The following is an 11,002-nucleotide window of genomic DNA, read 5'->3' as shown; positions in this document are numbered from 1 at the left end:
AATCTATTTAAATGTTTAATTTAAATGTGTGACTGGAAATTTTATTTTTATTGTCACACTGATTTATGACAAAACAATTCTCAATAGATCAGAATTTCAAACATGTATTTTTTAAACTTATAACTTCAAAATGTATAGCTAAATTTATCTATAACTAAAGGATTAAAGGTTTTACATCTTCTAATAATTTAAAAGCACAACATTTTATACTTCTGTTTCACCTGAAAGGAACTAGTTACAATCAACTCCAGTAATTTAGGACTATTTGGAGAAAAAGCATCTCCTTAAGACCATTTTTAGAACTTTTTTGAACCATCCTTCCGTTTTCCAGGTGTAAATGTTTGCACACAGTTACTTTCACCAGCCACAGGTGTAAACATAATCTTCTCAGTATTTGTTTGAATACTGGAAATACAAATACTGGTCATGTAGTCAAACTAAACTGGTTAAGCAAAGCCCCCACATGAAAATACACTAAGACACTTCCTCCTGAACTTATGAGTGAGCAATGACTAAAGGAAACATAACAACTACTTTTGTTTTTGTTAGTCTATTCTTCCTACAGCTATAATCTCAGACAGATCAAAGGAAAATATCCAGAGGAGATCCATAAAATATTTAATTTATGAACTTTTTGATGAAGTCTCACTTCTAATTATTTAAAAATATTTTTATAAATAAAACAAACATCTGAGAACTAAACCAAAATGCCTCTAAGACAAACAATTTGTTTGTGTGTTTGTTTGCAGAAAAAAGGTTGAAAAAGGTTGAAAAAGCTTGCGTGTTCTTTCAGTGCGTGTGTGTGCATGGACATAATTTTTGGGGGGGGGGGACAGGGGGACATGTCCCCCCCCCCACTTTTTCCAAAGTCAACCTTTGACCCCTGCACTTTTCACCATCCAAAAACAATATTATGCTATATTAAATTGACACTGGTTGAGCTCTAGGACCAAGCAGAAAACAACCGTTTGTGTTGAAGCCTGTGTCCCATTAGAACATACTGTAAAGATACACCCTCCCACCCCCGTGTCCCCCCCACTTCTAAAGTGAAAATTACATCCATGTGTGTGTGTGTGTGTGTGTGTGTGTGTGTGTGTGTGTGTGTGTGTGTGTGTGTGTGTGTGTGTGTGTGTGTGTGTGTGTGTGCGCGCGCGCGCGCGCGCACTGGTGGGGTCTGTGTTTGTGAGGTGAACATCAGGGCATCTGAGTGAATTCCTGCACATCAAAACAATGTTGGGACAAAAACCTGTGCAACATGATTGAACCCAACAGAAGCTGTTTCAACACGCAGTGACCACAACCCATTGACATGACATGGTGGTTATTATTTTTTATTTTTATTTTTTGGTGACTTGTACCATTTTGTTTTTTTTAATGTAGGTTTTGTGTTAGATTTAGTAAACAAGTAAAACTTACTTGTATAAAGGGGTAGGGACATATAAGTTCCCACTTCAGCCTACTCCTTTTCAAACAGAGAAGAATGGATGATGATATGTATTTTTTCTGTTTGTGGTATTTTTTAAAAAAATTATGTATGTTTTCTTTGTTTGAAAGAAACTAAACTAAACTAAACATGTTTTAGATTCATAAATACAGGCATTATCGTAAAAACAAATGTTTTTCCTCCCTTTTTGAGTTTTCTTCTGTTGTTGTGGTCAGCTTTAAATGTCTCAAATCGGCAAAAAACAAATTCAGTACTGAATATAGGGGAACCTGAAAACTTACAATATAGAGCAAAAGTTTATTTATTTCAGTAATTCAGCTGAAAAGGTGAATCTGATATATGAGACAGACTTATCTCAACTCAACTCAACTCAGCCTTTATTTATAAAGCACCTTACAGTCATGTGCATGCCACCAAGGTGCTGTACAACAAAAGAGTAAAACAATAAAACATATAGTGCTACATACATTATTAAAACCACAAATGAGAATTACAAAATATAAAACATTAACAATTTCTAACCCACAGAATTAGAAGCCAGATCATAAAAGTAGGTTTTCAACCTCATTTTAAAAACTGCTACTGATGGAGAGCCCCTAATAGTTAGGGGCAGTGCGTTCCACAGTTTCGAACCCGCAACAAAGAACGCCCTATATTATTATATTCTATTCTATTATGTTGTATTATATTATATTATATTATATTATATTATATTATATTATATTATATTATATTATATTATGTTATGTTATATTATGATATATATATTTATATTCTATTCTATTATGTTGTATTATATTATATTATATTATTATATTATATTATGTTGTATTATATTATATTATATTATATTATATTATATTATATTATATTATTATATTATATTATATTATATTATATTATTATATTATATTATATTATATTATATTATGTTATGTTATGTTATATTGTATTATTATATTATATTATATTATATTATATTATATTATATTATATTATGTTGTATTATATTAAATTATATTATATTATTATATTATATTCTATTGTTGTATTATATTATATTATTATATTATATTATATTATATTATATTATATTATTATATTATATTCTATTATGTTGTATTATATTATATTATATTATTATATTATATTATATCATATTATATTATATTATATTTATTATATTATATTATATTATATTATTATATTCTATTATATTCTATTATGTTGTATTATATTATATTATATTATATTATTATATTATATTATATTATTATATTATATTCTATTATGTTGTATTATATTATATTATATTATTATATTATATTATATCATATTATATTATATTATATTATATTATATTATTATATTATATTCTATTATGTTGTATTATATTATATTATATTATTATATTATATTATATTATATGATATTATATTATATTATATTATATTATATTATTATATTCTATTATGTTGTATTATATTATACTATATTATATTATATTATATTATATTATATTATATTATATTATATTATATTATTATATTATATCATATTATATTATATTATGTTATGTTATATTATATTACACTCTGTTCTGTTATATTCTATTCTATTCCAAATGGAGGCACGTTTTTTGCCTAGTTTTTTTTATTATTATTAAATTGTTATTTTTAAACAGTTTTTTGTAATTACTCAAGCTAGCCATTTTTGCTCTGATGGTGCATTTAATTGTTTGCTGTGAGGAGGGAAAATAGTTTTACAGCACTATATGTGACTCTTATTGTATTTTATTGTCACTAATATAAAACATCTATAAAAACAAGGATGCACTATTAGTATAAGACACACTGACACTGAGGCAACTCAAAGTCTCGGGCAACACAAAGAAAGCATCCATCTGAAAAGGATCATTATGCAAAAGCAACAATAAACTGGTTCTGATGATAAACAGACTGTCATAACTTTATACTCAAGCCAGAGGGCAACACACTCTCTGACATCCATCTTCTTTAAGTAACCTCGCTCACAATGGCTCCGCACATGGAGGGAGAAAAACACAAACACGACGGTACACAAATAAGCACAAGTTAACACTCACAAACACAGTTTTAATATTCTGAGTCGCTCCCTGATGCTCACACACTTGCACGCACACACACACACACACACACATTTCCAAAAATCTCCCAGTATTTATTACAAATGCCAGGGGCAAGGCACGAGCCATAATCATGAGTCTGTTTAACAGCGGTGTGACAGGCAGCTGCAGCTTCAGTGTAAGTAAAGCGCATGTAAATAAGCAGGGTGAATTATTCAGGACTGAGACATGGCTCACACACATGCTGGCTGCCCTCACTCTCTCAGATTCAATCACGCTGGGATAATTGCAGACAGGGGGAAAGAAAAACTGCTCTCTGTCAAGGTGCAACAGTCTGAACTGAGACAGAGCCAAGCAGAAGGATCAGTATTCAATAGCTGTAGCAAACTCGTGCAGCCTTATTCAGGAATGTACACCCTAAAAAATAATTCAGGGGCTTAGTAAATATCATTATAATTATAATTTAGATGACCTTGATTAAATCTCTGAATATCACCAATGTGGTTTCTTGTGTTGGATACATTGAAAAACATGCCTGAAAATTCAACATCAGTTTTTATGTTGAAATTGTCTTTTTTGTTCAAGTTTATTTCAAAGATAAAATTTTGTATTTGAATAACAGAATACATTTTTTGTATATACTCAATAACTCTAATAGAAATGTACTCAAAATAACTGAGACTGGTATTCTAACGTATCAATATCTTCAACTACAATCATCAATTATTCAAAATCAATATTATGTGTTCCCCCAAAACAACTGAAAACTTTGAGTAAGACTGATGACCTTTGCCATTTACCGCACGCGAAGAGCACGGCCTCATGGGAGATTTTGTGCACGACAGCTCCACAGCATAAACGTTTGCAGGTAAGTGACCGCATACTAATTCTTCTGTAATATTAACGTCAGTTTTATTCTTTAGTTACATTTTCTGAAAACCGCAGCATCTAAACTGTACTTCTGAAGTGAAATAACTTTCTCCAGGTAGTTTCTGTTTGACTGGTCTGTGTTCCGTTTTGGTAAGCATCAATGGAGGAGTTTACTGTAAGAACATAATTCTTCAGGTAAATTAGAAAAGAGTGTTTTTCTGGCTCACATTTTTCAGCATGTTTGTGCATATTGAGCATTCATTTCCGTTTTCGAACCATCTACCGGTTAGGGGGGTGCGCACGGTGCTGCAGTGGCGTATCCAGATCTTTTAAAATGGGGTGGCCCAGGTGAGGCACAACTTTGTTCATGGGTGGCACCAATGGTTTTTATTTTTTTGTTTTACCCCCAAGCCTTTTGTGGACAATGAAAAGCCCATTTAAAGGTAAATTAGTGTGGTGGCACCTGGGGTGGCCAATCAGATTCCAAGGGTGGCATGTGCTACCCCAGGCCACTCCCTGGACACGCCCCTGCGGTGCTGCTGGCCGCGTTTTTATTCAGACAGACTTTTGAGTCGGTGCAAGACCATAAAAATATCACGCGTTAACGATAGTTGCAGCATCAGTTAGTTATGCGAACAAAACGGCTCTCAGATGCGGCTCGTTCATGTGACCGATAGGAGCCAGCTCTCTCTGAGGAGCCGACTCCCTTATGGAGGAGTTAAAGTGAGTGATACAGACTTTGGCCGCAGGTCCCGTATCTGCCAAAAAATGGTGAAATGTGCGTGCGTGGCACGCGCTTTCATGTGCGTAGCGGGCCGCTGCTTGCCGAGAGGTAGGGAGGAGGAGTGAGGATGGGTGTGGTGGGTTGCAGCACACTTTCGATGCAGTGAAATCAGGGAGACAGGTGTCATGCACTACATGCCTGGGAGACAATTAATGCATTAAATGATGGAAGCTGTAAATAATGGTGGGGAAAAAACTAAAAGAGAAGAAAAGACAGACAGCACTACAAAAGGATGAGGCATGAGTAAAACAGGACAGGCAGCAAGATTTGGGCATATTTTAATTATTCAAAAGCAGACTATGGATTATGCAAAGGAAAAATATGTACAGCAGGCTCTAACAGATCAATGTTAATAAATATTTACTTACTGAAATGATGTACATTTGAATAGAATAGGACAAGGGTGTCAAACTCATTTTAGCTCAGGGGCCACATTGCGAGAAATCTAGTCCCAAGTGGGCCGGACGGTAAATTAAAAACAACTTCAGATTGTTTTCTTTGTTTTAATACAATCAATTTAAAACAAGGCTGGAGCCTGAGGACAGTGTATCCAAAATAGTACAAGTACAACTCCTGAAGTGTACTTGAAAATTCGAAAAAAATAAAAAATCAATAAATTAAAAAAACATTCCTTAGTTATTCAAAGAGCTTACAGATCACATGGCTAGATCAGTTTCATGCAGCGCTTAAAATATATTTGACTAATTTTACTTTGCATCTTTTAGCTTTCACCAGCACATCAATATCAGAAGTCCCATCCTGAGTGGCAGCCAACTTCAGGATGTGATTCAAGTTCATGTGTGAGCCTTGAGCGCAGCTTTGTTTTATTTATACTCATTACACAGAAAACTTGCTCGCAAAGATAAGTTTATTTTCACTCTACATTGTAAAGTATGAAAATAAAGTTTACACAACTATCTCGTGGGCCGGATTTAACCCGCTTGCGGGCCGGATCCGGCCCGCGGGCCGCATGTTTGACACCCCTGGAATAGGATGCCCTTTATTGCTGCATGTTTTAGATCATGAACACTGCCATTATTTTTTTTATTGAGTGATAAATCTCTCCTGTAGGCACTAAGGAAGGCTGGGAGACGTTTCAGCTGTTAGACTAAGGTGTTAAAAAACACGCACAGCAAGGAAATAAGTTTTGGTTTAGGTTCTATAATCAAACACTAGAGGATGCTAAAAGAAAGCCTAAACTGCCTAGTCTCTCATTAAGCTCATACAAAAAAAGCTAAATTATGTTTTAATGTGCAAATTTTGATATTTTGCCTACAGTTGAGACTTTCGGTTTTACAGAGTGGAATTTCCACTCAAAAAAAGAGAAGTCATCGTCCGATGTCTCATTGACCATCTGGGAGAGGGTGCAAGTGACTTTATCAAAACCTTTGATGTTGGTGCAATAAATCTTTTAGGAATTTTACTAATTTATTTTTTCTTGTCAGATCATAGAAAAGTCTTCAGACACTGTCCTGAAAAAACTATCCCTTTTAAGCATTCAAACGAACAGCTATTGCTCTGAGATTTTGGAGCACAGTGTCCAAATGATTTGAATGCCAGTGATTTCATGTAAATGTGTCTTTTTTGTGTCCATGTTTTGAAATAATTGAGATAAATGTAAGCTTGAACCAGTTATTTCTCTGTCTGAAGGAGGATGCTGATGCTGTCAGTGTTGAAGAGGCTTTGGCTGAGGAGGTGATGAAGATTTACCTGCTGCAGAACTAAGACAGCTCTGTCGAACCTACTGATGTGGGTAATGTTGTTGAGGGCATCACTGTTCTGGGCAAACTCGGGAATCTCAGCAAAGCCTGTTGCTGTCTGTTGAAACTGTCCTATGCTCTGGATCTGAAATACCCCAAGAATCTCAAATACACATTTGACGTATTTCAAAAAGTGTTCCTGGAGCTGGATCCAGGAAACCTTTCTGTCAAGGTTCAAAGACTGAAAAATTACCTCAGTGCACTGTAGACACCATTTCACATAGCTGTTCCTAAAGTATTGGACTTGTTAGATGACACATCATAGTCATCAAAAGGTTTAGTTGATGCATTACTATGTGTTGACATTTCCAAAGCATGTTTGCACCATTCATATTTTTGTGTTCACTCTCCTGGTCATAAAATGTTGTCTTCTTTATTGTTTTTTGAAAGCTTTCTTTTTTTTTATTATGGCCTTTTTTATCACATTTATTTTTTGTCATTGTTTTCTCAGAATTAAAATGAGGTGTTCAAAACAAGGACACAGTGCAAATGTTTTTTTTCAGGATTTATATTTTTGGAATTTTTTCATTAATTTGCTTGTTCTTTTTTTCAGTAGGCCTTATCTGAAATATTCCCTTGAGCCTCGTATGATCTTCGTACAGCAGGTTAATTTTTTTCATTGGATCATTGACAACAATTAGCCAGTTTAAGGGGTTTTATCAAGCTTGCAAATTGAGAGTGCACTTCATATTAAAAAGCTGTTGATGGGAAGTTTCATCCATGTTCGATCCACTGAATGAGTACAGCTTAGCTCACTGATTTTAGAGAATGAATCTGCTTGAGGTGTGGTTCACAAAATAAAGCTGGTTGAATGGATTTGATGTCATGCTCACATAAATAAATGTGAAAAATGTTGAACTGATGTGGTCCTTTTTACCCGTGTGTGTGTGTGTGTGTGTGTGTGTGTGTGTGTGTGTGTGTGTGTGTGTGTGTGTGTGTGTGCGTGCGTGTGTGTTTGTATAAAGAATTAGGCTAGTTTATAATTAAAATTACCATTGAAAGGCAGTCAAATTAATAGTTAATTGTAATTAAAAAATTTTACTTAGGTTAAGTTTTAAATATTGAGTAAATTGAACCAATATTTAAAAACAGATAGCAGCCTTGTTTTAAGTTACATGTACCTAGCATTACAGGATTATCTACTTAACTTTTTTATGTGGATTCAGTTGTAGCTTACTGTTATTTTATCAACAATTTTAATAGTATTTGCTCAATTTTGCATGTCACTGAAACAGCTTTAATTGTTCAGGACAACTTATTTCATTTTAGTTTGATTTACTGATAAGGTATATTAAAGAGATTTGATTGGTTTTACATTTACTCATTATTTTTAAGTGTAAAATTGTTGCACCAAGAAATTTAAGTAAATGTCAGTCAAACTATTTAGAGTGTATGAAGTCATGGAAATATTTGGTTTTAAATAGCCAGGGTTAAAAAAATTTTTAAAAAAAGCTCAGAGGACTTGTGATGGATCTGTGTGAGACGTCCTAACAGATTTGTTTTGGGTGGGATCCTATGATGTATCAAAACAAAACTAGGATGGGACGACATAACAGCCCCCTAGGGGACATGATCTTTCAGAGTGCAGTAACATAGTAAATGTTGTAAATGACAAACACAAACGTTAGCACCCAGCGTGTATTCTAAAGTAATAAAGTGACATCATATAGGTTTATTGTAAGCGTTATAGCCTTCTAAGTGAGTGAGAATAATCATATATAACCAGATACATTCAAGCAACATTTTTTATTGTTAATAAAATCAACAGATAAGACACACTGAAGTATGGTTCCCTGGAAAGATCATAAATAATCAATAGCTTATTTGAACAGACAGCTTTTCAAACAACCCCAGTTTAGAAACAGATTATAGTAAGTAAATGGTAAATGGCCTGAAGATGTATTGCCTTCTACAGTTCTACAACCCCCCAAGGTGCTTTACAACACAATCAGATGAGCTGCAATTTAGCTACAGCTGTCGTTGGGCGCACTGACAGAGGTGAGACTGCAGACCACTGCCGACCACCACCAGGAGGTAAAAAGGGTGAAGTGTCTTGCCCGTGGACACAAACAATGGCTGAGACAGATAGAAATTGAAACTGCAACCCACTGGTTACAGGGCTGTCGTTATTTCTGTTTATGCCTCAGGTATTCAAGAGAAAGGTAATTTGTAACATTTACAGTGTCGCAAATTTAACAGGTCTTGGTTATGTCTTTGATTACTCTGAAATTGTGGGGTTACAGTAGCTGGTTTTAATTACTGCTGTAAAAAATACAAATCATGTATATCATTTATTAGAATTTATGGTGGCGTAAATGTTCCTAAAGAGTAATTGTGTGAGCTGCTACACAAAAACACACACACACACACACACACACACACACACTCACACACTTGTATATTTTTATTAAAGTTGTTTTAGGACAACACCAACATATTGGTCCAGCTCAAAATAGCCATTAGCATGTCTGTCTGGTCAAATCCAATCTAATCTAATTTTCACCAAACTGAAGTTGCTCAGCGACCTGGCTACAATGGGTAACATATTAATGGTTCATTCCATTTTCACAGAAAGACACTTAAAATGTTTGTTTTCACTCCTTTAAAATATCTTGTTTTTTATTTTGTTTCTGTACAGCGTACAGTCCATTCCTGGTCCTTGAGGGCCAGTATCCTGCATATTTTAGTTGTTTACCTGCTTCAACACACCTGATTTAATGGCTGAATTACCTCTTTAGAGTATCCTCAAGTTCTGCAAAAGCCCCCAAATTACCACTGATTCAAGTCAAATGTGCTGGAACAAAGAAACATCTAAAGGGTATAGTGGTCCTCTGGGACCAGGATTGGACACCACTGCTGTTTAGCTCTTTGTATTTCCTTGGTCTTTAAAGCTAACTGGCTTTCTGAAAAAAATGGCATTTGTTTTGTTTTTTGTTTCCTAATTTTGTGGCGATTCAGAAATAATCAGTATGAGTTTCATTAAGACTATTAAACAAGCTTGCTTAGGTGATTTCTGTGTCCTTTTTCATTATTTTTTCTCAACAATATCTATACTAAGTATTTCTCTTAGCTTGAAATTTTATGTTTTAAAACTGTGGTTGATGCTCCAGAGTCATCAAATGCATCGATAATAAACTGTATACAGGATTTTTATTATCACAATAATTGATCATTAATATTTGCAGCAACATGAAGAAAAAAGTCTCTGCAGCACTTGTAAAAACAACCAAAGTTCACTGAAGTGCTTTGAAGTAAACTGCAATCAAAAAATAATCAAATAAATATGACAAAACTAATAAATTCACTGTAATAAATTAAATGTTGAATTTACTGAACCAGGTTATGTCAATTGGTTCAACTAAAGCTATTGCTTAAATGTAAAGAGTAATATATGTTGTCCTGTTAAAATTAAATGTACTTTACATTTTACATTGAAGACACTGAATTGCTTATATAAACTCAACATTTAATTTTTTAGAGTGTAGATCACTAAGGCCTAGTCCACACGTAGCCGGGTTTTTTTCAAAAACGAATATCCACCCCTCCAAAAACTTGCATCCACACCACCTCGTTAAAAAAAAACTGTCCACACGTACCCGGATAAATACGTTGTTAAGGACATGCCAGACCTGTAGGCGGCAGTACTTCCCCAGTTCTTAACCTCGTCCTTCGTCTGTGGTCTTCCACAAGGAGCAGTAATTCCGCTTGCAAAAACAAACAAGCAAAAAGCGCTTGGACAATTGATAAAGCGAGCGCAGCATCCATGCTGTCGGCTAGTGTAAACACAGGTCGCACACGTGATGTCAGCATTTTTTTGTCGCAGAAAGTGATGTCGCGGACCTTAAAACTCCGGTTTTGTCTGTCCACACGCAGACACCCAAAACGGAGAAAACGCAGATCTTCACTTTGGCCGGAGTTTTTAAAAAGATCCGTTTTCGTGTGAAAAAACTCCGTTTTCGTGTGGATGACAGGCCAAAACGTAGAAAAATATCTATGTTTTGGCAGATCCCCGGCTACGTGTGGACAGGGCCTAAATCATA

The sequence above is a fragment of the Nothobranchius furzeri genome, chromosome 18, assembly GCF_043380555.1.
Source record: "Nothobranchius furzeri strain GRZ-AD chromosome 18, NfurGRZ-RIMD1, whole genome shotgun sequence".
NCBI lineage: Eukaryota > Metazoa > Chordata > Actinopteri > Cyprinodontiformes > Nothobranchiidae > Nothobranchius > Nothobranchius furzeri.
This window is presented reverse-complemented; position numbering follows the sequence as displayed.